Raw genomic sequence first — 15,145 nt, 5'->3', positions numbered from 1 at the left:
TTAACCGTCACAATTCTCAGAAAAGGGACCTAAGACCACAACAGAAATAAAAAAAAACCACAGAAGGTCACGAACACAATAAGGCTCAAACAGGCTGGAAAGCACATATCACAAGGCCAATCTAGCAGTGAGCGAGTGGAAACACACTGATATATATAAACTAGGGAGCTAATGAGCGAATGGGGAACAGGTGAGCAGGTGAGTGGGAAGGAGGAGCAGGTGAGGTGATTGTACTGATGGGAAAGGCAGACAGGTGGTAGTAGCAGGGTCTGAAATGACAGCAGAATTAAAACGTGTGCACAAACAACTGTATGAATGAAAGGATGAATGAGCAGACTGGAACTCAAAACCGAGACATTAATATGTCGAATATATTCAATTACCAGCTACCACAACAAAGGTGAGCGGGGATATTGCTTTGAAGAACTCTCCTAACCTACTAAATGTTTCTCTTGCTCCAGGTTTCGCAGCAGGTCAAGCAAAGAAGTTATGTCATTCAGTGATGGTGTGCCTGTTAAAGAAAATGGGCTGTTTCTGAAATGTCAAATGAAACGGTGCAACCTTTCGAAAGGTTAGGCATAACAAGGGAAGCCCTACTGTACAAACCCCAATGACCGACAACCAGTGCGGCCCCAACACAAGATTAACCTCCCCGCAAACTGATGGAAAGATAATGGAGATATCAGAATGGGAGCCGATTTTAAATTGAGTCAGATGAGGCTTAATCTTAACGACAATATTAATGTCTGCTCCAAAGTATCAATAAATCATGAGTTACACCGAAGGTGGCTGCTGAATTTAAATTTTATCTCCATGCATAATTTCATTTTCCCCAAACAGCTGCTCAGGGTAAGGCGGAGGACTTTATGGGGAGGTGATGGAGTGAGCTCCAAAGAATCCAGCGAGGAAGGTGGGATCCAAGAGATGGCCTACAGCATGGTGATCTGATTCAATGACTTTATTTAATTAAGGAATATGCATGTGATCAGTTCTACGTATGAAGTGGCTGCTTTTGTTTTGATGGCAAAAAGGATGTTTTATATGAAGTGAGATTAAACCTCTGTAGTTGTAATTACTCAGTTCTGCAAGACAAATATTCACATTGCGCTTTTCCAATTTCAAAACACACCTGCACTCACTTTGCGGTGTCACTGTGGATAATTAGGTTTGTTTTCAAACCCCAAAACTGTGGTGGCATGTTTGCAAAACACTTTGAGGAAAATCAATCGATGAATTTGGTTCTAAAATGAGATATTATCTATTTGAAAAACAGGACACATATTTTTACAAAGTGAAGCTGAGAATGCTTATTTCTGAATGAATTCGACGACGACTTTAAAGCTCCTCGTAGTGAGGAACCAACAGTAACTGCAGCCTCCCTCAGATCTACAGAGCATTTTAGCATCTTTCAGCTCATTGTTTTGGATTTATGGCCCATACAGCATTGCCAATGCCCTTATTAACCCTTTTCATGCAGCAGTAGTTGTTTACTATCATCAGGTGGCCAGAAACATGACTCCAAATGAATATGATGTTGCTTTGATTCTTCTGGATGTCTAAATAGACAACATGTTCACCACGACAGCTTTTATAATTTGTCAGTGCTGTGTTTACGGTGCTGCTTTCAAAGTTTTTGCCAATTATATTTCTAGGCTGTTAATGCTTCCAACTTTAACTTTTACATGGTTACATTCAAACCCACCAATTTAGGCTGCACTGAGTAGCATTTTAGATGTATTTTAATTAAGCATTTTCTTTCCAGCAAATGTCCTAAGTAAATTTCACCACAGCTCTGTTGCCCTGTGTGGAATAAACAAAATCTTGATTATGTTATGATTTTTTTTGCCATGTTGCATGAAGAATTGATTTTCTGCCCTCATTAAAGACAAAGTTTAACAGTATTGCCTCACTTGATCCAGCTGGACATAAACAAATCGATGTCAAGCAGTAGACTGGGTCATTTTCAGCGGTCGCAACACTCTCAGTTTGATAGGCTATAAACAAACCCAAAGCCATTATTTGTGTTATAATAAAATTTTTATTGCTATGCAGTTGGGGGTTTTTTTGTGTTTGCTTTTCGCACTCCCAGTCCCAGTGTGCCCAGGTCTCTTAGGTCTTTTTCCTTGGATTTACCATTGAGAATTGAGTTTCGGTAAGTGGTGCTGTTTCTTAGTTCACTATTGTATACCAAACTGCCCAGAACTACCCAAAACCCACCCAGGTCCAAAATAAACCACTGTTGCTGCTTCTTAAGACAAAATGTATTATTCCTGTAGAAAGACTTAAATTCCAGTCAAATTTCTGGTTTCTGTCAAAGGCATGGCACTGAGAGAGCATGATCAACCTTGTTACTATCAGATCAAAGTGGAAACTGTGTTTTGGTTGTTCCTGATTTAAGCACTTGATATCACAGATCAATTGTCGGTTGTCTGATGAAGTGCTTTGGATATCTGGCACAGTGGAGTCCTTCAAGGATCTATTCTGGGTCTTCTTTTATTCTCTATGTACAGGCTCCCTCCAGGGCATATTATTTGTCAGTTTGGCTGGGTCTCTTATCACTGGTACGCTGACGATGTCCATTATGTATTTGTGAAACCTGGCGTAATTTCAATTCTGTCCATTTTAGATTGTCTTAATCGGATTAGTGTCTGGATGTCTCATGATTTCCTGCAGTTAAATCATAACAAAATTGAAGTACTGGTCTTTGCATCAAGTCAGCTCTTTGACAGTTTTCAACTTGGGTTCCTTGGCTTCAAACTCAGTTTTAGCTTCCAGAAACCTCTGAGTCATTTCTGATTCCCAAACTTTTAGAAATTTCTTATATCAGTTACCACTGTCAAACAGCTCCAGCAAATCATCCACTGTTTCATCATTTCATGTCTTGTAACCCACCTCTTCAAGCCAAGATGCCTTACTATATCTACAATCAGTCCAAAATTCCCTGCACGTTTCCTGATCCCTTACAGGTCCACTAGGCCTCTGAGGTCTTCAGAACATGGGCCCCTGGTCGTGTCCCACTCAAAGTTCAAGACATGTGGTGACCAAGCATAATCTGTCCTGGCTCCTTTATTATGGAACAATCTCTCTCACTCCGGAGATGAGAGCAGCTAAGTCTGAGTGTTTTAAATTTCTTGTCAAAACCTCTTTATGCTCAAAGGCATTTTATTGATGCTTCCTTGCCATAATTTGCTCCAATTTCTTAGCAGCAGTTTTTTGCTTTGGTTTGTTGTATCTTATAAATAGTTTTATCTTGTTTGTGTATGTGTGACAGTGACAGTGAAGCACTTTGTAACCTCACTTTTGAAAGTTCTTACATTTATATATATATATATATATTTAATTCTATTATCTATCTATATATCTATATTCTGAGAATATTTCATTGTTGCTGCTGTTGTTTTTATCTTGTTTTATCTACTGAATGTCTTATTGGATTTGTAAAGCATCCTTGGATGCCTTGAAAGGTGCTTATAAATAAAATGTACTATCATTATTATTATTATTATAAATAAAGTTTTACTTAATGATTTTCTCAAATGTGAAAATATTATTAACCAAATGGGTTTTTTTTTTATATTAATCAACTTCAATAGTAAAACAGTCATTTTTCATGTGAGTAAATGTTAATAAATGATCTAACACTTTTACACACTGGCTCCTCCATATTTTGATGATACTGACTTCAGTACTTGAGGCACTTTTTTCTCCGTTAATGAATGTAGCTATTTAGAATACATTTTGGTTTTCAGGACTAACGATAGCAAATGTTTTTCCAAATGTGTCATTGTGTTGAAAATGGCTTCTAAATGTTCTCTTCATGAAGATATTACACCACATTCAACTTCATCACAAATCTAGCCTTGTGATTCTGCAAATCAATATGTTGTGTGCTGTGAAAAGACGCTACGCTGCACCTCACATTGCATACAAATGTGTGTCTGCGAGGTCATTAATAGCATTGCAAAGATGTGGCAAATTGAAAATAGAACACAGATGGGTTTTCGCACAGTTCATTACTTAGATTGCCTTCTGAGAACAGAGCTGTGGAAATACAGAGCCATGCAGTAGCTACATGATGAGTCATGTAGCTACTGTATGGGCAGCAGCCACTGTCTGCCGTGGCTCTGAAGACCACAGATGGACCGCTGGGAAGCAGAGAGACAGCGCTGGAGCCATGTAGTGTAATATCAGTGGGTGTTATTTCTCCTACTGTTGCACATTCACTGAAGAATTTACACAGTTAAATAATGAATCATTGGTGCTGTGGAATCAGTAGATGCAGTATTAGATGTCCTCTTGATCCTTACATTTTAACTGGAGTGCTGATCGATACCTACAGGCTGCTCCTTGCATTTCATTTTCCAGTGTGACCTTAAGAAATCTTAAATCTTGCCAAGCTACAGTGTTCAAAATGTATCTAAATAATAATATGTTTAGTTTTCCAGTAATTAAATGCCCTTTTAATCACTAGTGTATTTGCCTCAGCAAAGCACACATTTGTTTTTTTCTTCTTTGTTCTTCCCTGTTGTTCACGACACCTGTTTGGCACCTCTTTCCATCACCTTCTTTCACTCCGACTTAATTCAAACTTTGAGATTTTCAGCTCTAGGTGTGTTCAGATGTGTACTTGTATTTACATTCTTAATACTTGTTTTAGGTTTTGCAATATCTAACTTTTCTCTTTTTCCCTGTCATTTTTTTATCCAGTGCATGTCAGCGTGAGCAGCTGTGCTTAATAAGACATGGCAGACACTGAGCCTTCTTTATTTTCCCCTTTTTTTAACTTGAATGTTTTCCCTGTCTTCAAACATTGTGCACACATGTAACACACTAGCTCCTAATGCTGCAAGTCGGCATAAAAGTGCAAGAGCTACAAGTTATACTTCTTGGGAATTTTCCACGTTGCTGTCACTCTCCGGCTGACACAGGTGTATGTTGTTTGGCTCATTAGCCATCTCCTCAGGAAAATGTAGGCTGCGTGCATAAAGCTGTTTTCCTGCTGGATCCTGTGGCTCATTTTTAGAACAGCCTCCTCTGAACCAGAAACTCCTGGTTTCAGCCCCCCCCCACCCCCCCATCTTACTTACAAATGTGTTGATAAATGATAAACATTCTCCTGCCAACAAGACCTTCACCTTATATTTGGAGCTTGTTGAATGGGCTCCCTGATGCTCTCTGTGGTTCAGCTTCTCTCTCCGATGCAGCAGGCGGCTGTTTTCACTGAAAAAGCACCTGACCAGCACCAAACGGTTAATGAGAGGTGATGGACACAACGGGGCTTTTAGCAGCTAAAGAACCAATTATTTCCCTCAGTAATTACTGGAGAGCTAAACAGAGCTAAAAGGAGAATGCTTATGTGTAAATAAGCCACTCTTTGCTAACATGTTAACCATTTTAGCTTTGGTGTTTTGTGCAGCTTGCTGCAAGATGCCAAAAACAATCAAGGGTTTGCCTTAATCATTATATTGTACAGTTGCTTTAAATGTGTTTTTCTAGTCTTTACTGGTGTATCTCCCCTCCTCTCTTTCCTCCTGTTGACAGTGAGTATTGATCTGAAACTTCCTCTTATTCTCATCTGCTCCTTCCCCTCGAGACTCTCAGCTGCACTTTCCCATTTTGTCCTTGATGTTTACCAGTGTGCACCTTCGCTTTCTTCCATTTTCCTTTTCTCATTGCACGGCCGTGCTGCTGAAATCCATTTCTTTGCAACACCTCTGGGCTCTCCACCTCCCTGGGGGTGAGGTGAGCCCTGCTGTCACCATCTTCTCTCTGCTTGTTTGCAGGTTGAAAACTTCTATCTCTTATCTGCGGTTGTCTGAAGAGGCCTAAACGCCAGTCAGAAACACATGATTTTAAATCTGACTCGGTCGAGGCAACCATCATCCAACAAGGATTTTCCACTCAGTGTACAAGTGCCTGTCTTTATCTGGCAGTGCTGCGAGACACTGATAGCAACATATGCGCTAAAAATCATTTCAGTTATAAACACTTCAAGAGAGGAGATTTTTAAAAATGTATTTTGGTGACATCCTGTTTGCAACACAGCCAAGCAGCCCTTTTTCCAGGGATCGCCTGCCAATCAAATGCTGTGTGCTATATTGTGCAACTATCCCTCAGTTTTTCTGTTGATGAGAGCTGAGTTTTTGTAGTTGAATATTTCTATTCCATACAAAACAATTGTTGCTGCTTCTGATAGCATAAAAATAAAAAAAATCCTGTGTGCCAGTGGATCATTTCCCAGAAACAACCTAACACAACAGCTAATACAATCAGCAGAAAGATACTAGCCTGATATTTATTAATAGAAAAATATATTTTCTTTCAAGAATGAAGTTCATAGCCACTCCCACGTGAGTTTTGGTGGCATCTAGTGTTCATTTGGTGCATACTTAAGCATCACAGTGGCATCTTGGGTAGTGAGATTTCTGGATGCCACTTTTACTGCAGAGATGCTGCTACATAAAATCAATCAATCTTTATGTTATTTGATTTCTAGCTCAACCCTCCTGACACGTTGTTATTTTTATAGATCTTTTTCATCCATATCATCCATTGTTGCACCTGAAAATATTCCATATTTGTTCTGAATATTTGCACGTTGTTTCAGGATATTCAGGTAAATATGCGAGATAATATTAACTATAACTAAGTTTTGACATTTACAAGCCCAGTGCTGCTATGCCTGGTTACTGAGGGAGCTCCTCCACCACCTCCAGGCAATGTCTTATTTTGAATGTATTTCCATGCCGCTGTACAGCACTTTTGAGTTGCCTTGTGGCTGAATAGTGCAACATAAACCTGCCATGCCTTACAGTGCAGCCAGGGCTCCACATTGTCTGTCTGTGTGTCTCTCTCTCTCTCTCTCTCTCTCTCTCTCTCTCTCTCTCTCTCTCTCTCTCTCTCTCTCTCTCTCTCTCTCTCTCAGCTCCTCCACCTCCCTGATGGCCCACTGACCTGCTCAACCCGGTCGGGACAGCAGAGTCTCCTCTTCCTACTGCTGAGACTTCCTCTCATCAAGAAGCACTTCACGTCCGTCCCTTTCTCCCCTGAATCACAGCCCCTGCTCCCTCACTGCCCTCCTCTGCTAACACTGAAAATGCTCCTGCCGTGTTACAGAAATGTATGAATAACATTTTCCCTTGTCCTTGTCCTCCGTGCAACTTCTCTATCATCCCTAAAATTCTGCTTGTTTGTCACTTGACTTCTACTTTTAAATACAAATGCGAAGAGGTTAGTTTTCAGTTTCTACCTAAGTACTACAGGTCAGTCAGTGGTGAGTTCAAGTCAGACTTAATTTGCTTGAAATGGGTGGTGAGAGGTAAGGAGCTGTGTGTGTGGTTTTTTTTTTTTTTTTTTTTTTATGCATTCAGGGAGGTTTTGCTGAGCATGCATACTCTTATTCAGCGCCCTCATGTACTTATTTACATTTGTACATTGCCTATAGTGCTATAGGTATCTACTGCCAGCCAGTGAAACGATCCAACAACTGAGCCTGAGTGTGCTCAAGGGAACCTTCACAGCATCTGTTCGGAGTGAAAGGAACATCTGACTTTGTTTCTTGCCTGCAGGTTTTTGTAGTTCATCTGGGATTTCAGCACATTGACCATAAGTTTTGTGCAGCAGCAGCACCAACCGTAGTCTTTCTTAAATACACTTAACTCAGACTAAACAGTAAACAGCAGTGATGCAAGGCAACTGGCAGAGATGATGGGATTTGCAATTTAAAAAAAAAAAAAAAACATTTCTGGTGTGCGTATGTGTGCCAAAGCACTCCGACTAACTTTGAAATTCAAATGATGAAACAACTTTCTTTGGTGCATCATAAAAGTTGTGTGAGAAAACAAACCAAACACCAAAAAGATAACATGTCACTATGTCTTATGAAGCCAGTCTCAAATGTATTTAGTCTTAAGATCTTGTTTTTCTTATAAAAACACAATCTGCTGAAATGTTTCCATGTTTATAATTTAAAGTGTCAACAAAAATTTATCTAAAAAACCTGCTTTAAAGCCCCTAAAAACTTGGTTTTAGTATTTCTCTTGGTATGTCTACCATTAAATTGAATATAAATAACTCAAAAAGCAGCAAGGTTAAAGTTAGAGAGGGGAAAAACATCTGAGTTATTATTTATGAAGAGTTTAACACATGAAAAGTCAGTTAATCTTCATCAGGACTGTGTAGCTGTGGTTTGATCAGATTTGATTAGCAGCATTGATACATTTTTGTTCATATCTATTCTCTTATTGGTAAAAAGACTATGTGACATGACCTTTTTCACAGATGAACCCTGTCCATTTCAAACTGGTAAAAAAAAAAAAAACAAACATCCAGGTAATTTGTAGTTAAGTAATCAGAAGACTGATGATAAAAATGTTCACTAAACCACTACATGCTCTCAGATTTTGCTTTATGTTTGTACTATACATCAGGAGTTACAAAATTCCCCCAACAACCTAAATACAAACAGCTTCAGTCATTTTGGTTTGGCTTCAGGATTTGGTACTGAATATAACTAACCCTGTAAATGTAAATGATCCAACAACTTGTATTGTTTTGAAGGCAATGAGACAGAGAAACATTTTATTTCATTTGTACAATTGCTTTTCATAATGAGAATAAATATGACATACATGAAAAGAAACGGAATGACTTTGAAATCGAACAAATAAATATGTTGAAAAGATACGAAAAACATAACAAAATTATTGTATATTCACTTTTTTGAAAATTAAAATTCAATAAAAAACATATACTTATGTGTATATGGTGGCTACAACCCTACATCTCCATTCCTGTGAATGTGTTTTGAGTAAATATAAACCAGGAGAGCTCCAGAGAGGAGGAACACTGGCCTTCTTCTATAGTGCAGGAATTGTAATTGTATTCTACAGACTATGTTTGCATTGTGGTATTTGCTGATTTCAACATATTTTGCTCCATTTTCTCTGTATGTGTATATTTGTTTTTGTGCTCATACGCGTGTGAAAAACAAAGAGACAGCGAGACAGAGCCAGGCAGAAGTAAGTGTGCTGTGGTTTTAAAAAGCCCTGTTTTTAGACAGTGACATCTGACAAAGGAGGAGGGGATGAACAGATGTACTTTGTTCACACGTCTGACAGGTGTACCAGAAATCTCTCTCTTCCCCTCCCCACTCCGCTGACGAGCAGGCAGGCGCTCTTCTCCAGATCTCTGAGCTGTACGCCTCTCTGCTCCCTCTCCTGTCCCTCAGCCCCAAACCGGCCTACAGCACCTGCAGGTGGGACCTCACTGGCGATTCCCGCAACGTGCCCGGGATCCTATTTTTAAAAAAAGGCAACTGTGTGGTGTGTTCTCTCAAGTGTAAAGCCTATTTCATTCCCTCTGAGCCAAATAGCTTGCAGTCGCTTGACGCTCTGGTGGTTTGTTGCAGATGGAAAATAGAGCTGCGGAGGCTTGAGTTTGTTTGTTTTGGCATTTGGTTGTGATCCAGATACAGTTCGTGGTGTGGAGTTGATGGAGTCTTAACTTGGCTGAGAAGCAATGGTGGTATTTATAAGCTGATAATGGTCAGTCCCAAGTTTGGCCAGGGATTTTTATATATTCAGAGCAAATTGTTGATTTTGTTTTATTTGTTTAAGCTCTGAAAACTAAACTAGATCATCATAAGTTGGAAGTAATTCCCATTAAGCCTCATTTTAGTGATATGCAGGTGTCCAGCTGTCTGTTGTTTCTAAGGCCTTTCAATTACTGTAAAACATAGTAGATTGATTAAATCCATATGTTAAATAATCCAAGGCAGTCAAACCCAGACATTGTCACACTAGAGACTGACCTCTCCAGAAATGCAGCAACAGCATTGGTTAAGCTATGGCCACCACCGCATTGACAAGACAAGAGCTTGACACAGCCTCTGAGCAGTGCTATGTCTTCAGGGCAGATTGGAGGCTGTAGTGAGTTGCTATCAGAAAGTGATGAGACAGGCCTGGGGTAGCTGGTCAGCATGCTAACTTTAGTAGAAGAAAAGACATGATAGAGAGAAAAGTTAACATTCGTGTTGCTTTCCTCCACTGGAGACGAAACCAAAAATTGATTGGCCTATGATATTTGTGTTTGTTTCATATATATATATATATATATATATATATATATATATATATATATATATACACACACAATACTTTTTTCATCTGTTGCCATTTTTTTGTCTCTTCAGTGGAGCAAAGGCTTCACTGGATGTTTCATGTACGTCATGATTTAATCGTCGCGTCTGTTTCCATTCCTGTGGGTAAAATAAAACCACATTAACTGAGCTGTCATCAAATGTCAAACATCTGGGTTACATGCATCAGCTGTCTTAACAGCAATGACTATTAAACATGTAGCAGATTTATTTGGAACTGATACATCAAACAGTCAGAACTACTCTCATGCAACCTACACATTCACCTTTCGGCTAAATTTACTGTAAACCAGGTTTTAAATGGACATCTAGATATATTTTCATCTGCAAAGCAAGTCAACTTTCACATCAACAAACTGAAAGCAGTAAATATCAAATTCTGTTTAATTTGTTTGATTTTGATCTTCTTTTTTTTTTTTTTTTTTTTTTCCCAGGCAAAAGCCTACCAGACATTGGAGTTGGGTCTGTATAAAATTCTCTTTCTTCCCTGACCTTGATGTAAAGACTTTGCTTGGATCCCAGGCAAAGACTTGCAGGATAGTCTCCCTTTGCATTTCTGAAATTGATTTTTTGTTCGTGTGTTTTTTTTTTTTGTTTGTTTTGTTTGTTTTTTTTGCTTTAACTTATCATATAGGATGTGTTGATTCCACAATGTAATGTCTATAAAATCATAACAGCATCAGCCTTTAGACTGGTTTCCTATGAGCCTCACTTTCATTATGCAATTCCCTCTGCCACCATACCTGAAAGGATACTGCTTCTGTTTTCCCCAGAAGCTATCGGTAGCTTTTCCCAGGTAGCAGAAAGGTTGACGAAACTTGCTAAAGAAAAATAGTCCCATTGTTGAAGGAGGCAAATACAGCTAAGTTGGAGAAAGATAGAAACCAAAGTAAAACAAGAGTGAACCTCGGGCAGGCATTCACTCAGTGGAGAGAGCTACGGTTGGACTGGACAGAAATTTAGCCTTGGACTTATCCACTGGGATTGGAGAGATGTAGTAAAGAGACTTAGACGGCCGGTGAAATTTTCATGTGTTTTTTTTATTTATATATATATATATATATATATATATATATATATATATATATATATATATATATATATATATATATATATATATATATATATATAATATAATATAATATAATATAATATAATATAATTTTTTTTTTTTTTCTTTTTTTACACTCCACTGGGCCACTGGGATTTGTCTTGGTAGAGCTCCAAACAAACATTCAGCTGCCTTTATTTCTACTACATCCGTAAGCAATGAAACCTGCCTACTTGTTAATCCAACTGGGCATTTTACTCTTTCTCATAGCACTGAGATCAGGGTTTCTGGTTCAAATTGGGATTTTTACTGTTTCTTGTTTTGCACAATGGCCAGGCGGTAGCGGTAGCCATTTTGCTAACGCCACCACTGGCAGCCAGAAACAAACATCTATGAGTCATCATCTGTTTGATAATGTAAAGAATGCAAAGGACATGTTTTCTGCTGGTGGACTTTCTAAACTGAGCAGAGGTGAAACATGCTATATTCTCTGCTATATATCGATGCGGTCTTAATTAATATTAATACCCCTTGGTTTGGCGGGGGGGGGGGGAGTAGAAAAGCTGTCTGTTGCCACTTAAGGAGACAAAAAACAAAGAATAAAGAGTGAAACATCTCTCCTTGCCAGACCACCACAGCTACCACTTAATGTATTTAATTCCTCTTAATCAAGATTCAATTCAATAAAAGACACTGTTGGTCAGGTAAACTATTTTTTATATGAATTCGAGGATGGCAGAGGGATTGGACTCGGGATCTGGGAAAGATTCTTGTCTTCATCAATAAACCTAAATCTGTTCTTCTCTTTCCTGCTGAAAGATTTCATATCGAACATAAATAGAAAAAATGACAATATTAGCTCTTTGCTAGCTGCTTATCATGTCTGTCAGTGCTGATATTGGTGTTTCTGGGGGAAAAGTACCACAGGGTTGGGTCTAATCTTACCTTTTTGGAGGGACAGACTCTCGATCAAACAGCAAACCACACTGAGGGCACAGTAGCAGCCAAAAAAATCCCCGACTTCAACATCAAGATTGAAGCAAAAATATACAGATTCACATGAGATAAGTCTGCAGGCATGAGAGCGTGAGGAGAATTTCTGGCTACCGTGAAGACCCAGTAAGTTTTGAATTCTGGTCTGAAGAGCAAACTTTAAACATAATTGGATTCTTGGCTGCCTAACATGTTGGCAAAGTGCCTTTAAAGGCATTAAAGGGAGATCCAGACAACTATAGGGAAAGTTGGGAAGGTTTTTAAAAGGGAAGTCAACAACAGAATGTGTTTTAGTAAAAATACTTTTATGAGTAAATATACATTTATGTATTTTCATTTCAGGCAGAATTATATGATTTTTTTTTTTTTTTTTTTCAGCTTGTGCTGCAGAGTGAGACGTTAGCGTGGTGTCAAGATAATTTTTTTTACGTTTTTATCACGACTAATAATTTAAACTGAATGCCTTTTTAAATTCTTGTGGCTTTATTCAAATTCAGGGGTGCTTTGCTTTGAATAGTTCACCATCATTTTAGGAAGGAAGAAGTTTAAGAGAAGAGTATTTCACCGTCAAGGCTTTGAAACAGTGAAGTCTGGGTGGTGACAACTGCTGCGATCTGAAATGGCTGTGAAAAGCAAATCTGCATAGGCAAACACGAGCGAGGCAACACACACACACATACACACACACACACACACACACACACACTCGCTGCATCCGTTGCTCTTCTTGCACAAACACTGCGATTCTTATTTCTGGCACAGGAAGAAGTGCAGGTGCTGTAACCTTTTGCGTCTAGTCCTGTCAGAGTGAAAAAACCCAGCTGTGCAGCAGGAATGACATACTGCAAATGGGCCTTCAGCTTCTTATTGGCATTCAGAGCCCAACACTCCTCTCTTTCTCTTTCCCTCCGTGTCTTCAACTCTCACACACTCACACACACACACACACACACACACACAGATCCACTTCCCTGCTTGTCACCATGCATATTGATAAGCCCATCCAGAGCACCATCTCGTGGACGTTTCCAGCTCTGGTGGTTGTCTCAAATGTAACTTTTGATTACATTCAATTAAGCTACTCACTAATCAGCTTCAGTCCAAAGTGTCTGGGATTTTTTTTTCTTCTTTTCTTAAGAACACAAAGTAATTTATGAAGATCAATTCTCTTGCTTTTAATTATAAAATATAGCATCATCAGTTCTCTCCTTTCCATTTAGTGAGACATACTGTGCCAAGCTTACATTATTTATGTTTTCTTTTTTTAAGTTTGAAGCTGGATCAGAGGAATAAGTTTTTAAAGAAGAACTCTTTTATGACTAGCAGTGACAAAAATGACTAACAGCACTCTCTGGCATGACAAACACACGAATACACCCTCAACCCACCACCCACACATCCAACCCCCTACTAGCTCATGTAGATTACATTCAGAATTCAACATGCGCGTGTGTGTGTGTGTGTGTGTGTGTGTGTGTGTGTGTGCTAGCATGATATCTGTCTCCCCAGGGTGTGTTTTGGTGCAACCCCACTGCCTGTGCTGTGGTGCTGTCATCTGGATCACAGCGGAAAGCACCTGCTCGAAGGCTGACACCTTAACACTGCATCTGCTATGCGCTCCTCACCAATCGTTTCACTCAAAAAACTCTTTTCCTCTGTATTATAAATAAATGTTTTTTCCCAAAAGGCATCAACTGAATGGATTTCAGAGCAAATGTGTCATATTACTTGAGCTTCCCTGTGATTCTGCTGTCAATTTTGGAACTTTGCTTGATGCTAAAATGGGTTTCTTGCTCATTTTCACCAGGAAAGATCAAATTACTACTTGAACTGAGAAAGCAGTTGCTCATAGTTATAAACCCAAAGAGAAGTGTTATCCAACTTTGCAGTTCTCAGCTTTATGTTGCATTTTAGCTTCTTTAGTTCATTGTTTTGGGTACAACTTTTAAGTTTTGGCTCATCAGCACAAAAAAAAAAAAAAGCTCCAAAAGGCATGCTACCAAACCAGCATAAAAGCCACTAGGACAGACAGATATTTCCATTAGAGACCAAAAAAAGTTAATATTGAACATTACACTCATTAGTTGGACGCAAACACAAATTCACATTGATGCTAAAGTGCACCCATCTGAAGTTTTCCCCCATTAAACATTTGAAGCTTGTTATCTGATCCAGTCTATAAATGTATTCATGAAATTTTAACCTCACAGCACACTGTACACAATGTGATGAAGAAAATGTCAAAACCATTTAACAATCAAGCTAGTTTGCTTGCTAGATTTTTAGCTTAATTTTAGCTCATGCAGCTTGTTTGCTTGGCCAGAAAAAGTAGGTCAGGAATAAGGATGGATATCAAGAACATAGAGAGCCCAGCTGAGACCTGTAAGCCCAGCGACAGCCGTGAACTTCATCTGCTAGCTCCACCAGCCACAGAAGATGTTACCCTAGCAGCAAGCAAGGTCAGCGTGGCCTCATTTGGCTTTGAAACAGTCTTGTGTTGTTGTCAAACTCTTTATATACGTCTTTCTGCACAGTTAAAGTTGAACATTCATGTGAACTAAAAGTTACTGTATGTTGAAGTGGAGGGGGATTTTAAAACAGCCTATTAATAAACCTTTTGTGCACAAAGCACACCAACTTGTACAGAGTGAAACTGGCCTGAATATCGACAAATAATACAGAGACGCCCTGTACTCTGCCACTGATGACATCAAGTCTCTGAAAGACGAGAACAAGCGTTGTGTTTCCAGCTTGTTGTGGCCAAATATGTATTTACTGCAGGTTTAAGCTTTTCTGACGACCTCCGCTGCATAATACGATCTGTCTTCACGCAGCATGATTAAAACCATCACTCAGGCAAACGCCTCTGTCATGATAGTCATCTTCACCTTGAAAATGCCATTTGCTTATTTACGTCAACACACTCAAGCACTGGTTTGTTT

At 39.1% G+C, this 15,145-nt stretch overlaps 1 long non-coding RNA gene across 1 annotated transcript; it reads left to right on the top strand.

The window, feature by feature from the left end:
• Positions 1–192: 192 nt before the first annotated feature.
• On the top strand, positions 193–3,514 carry LOC139625698 (uncharacterized). The gene is made up of 3 exons (XR_011691984.1): positions 193–400; positions 841–939; positions 2,967–3,514. It is a non-coding gene; the product is annotated as an uncharacterized lncRNA (long non-coding RNA).
• Positions 3,515–15,145: the final 11,631 nt, after the last annotated feature.

This window comes from Trachinotus anak, unplaced genomic scaffold (assembly GCF_046630095.1).
Source record: "Trachinotus anak isolate AG129_WGS33_773 ecotype Australia unplaced genomic scaffold, CSIRO_AGI_Tana_v1 ptg000009l, whole genome shotgun sequence".
Lineage (NCBI taxonomy): Eukaryota > Metazoa > Chordata > Actinopteri > Carangiformes > Carangidae > Trachinotus > Trachinotus anak.
Note: the sequence above shows the minus strand (reverse complement) of the source record. Positions and strands in the feature narration are given on the sequence as shown.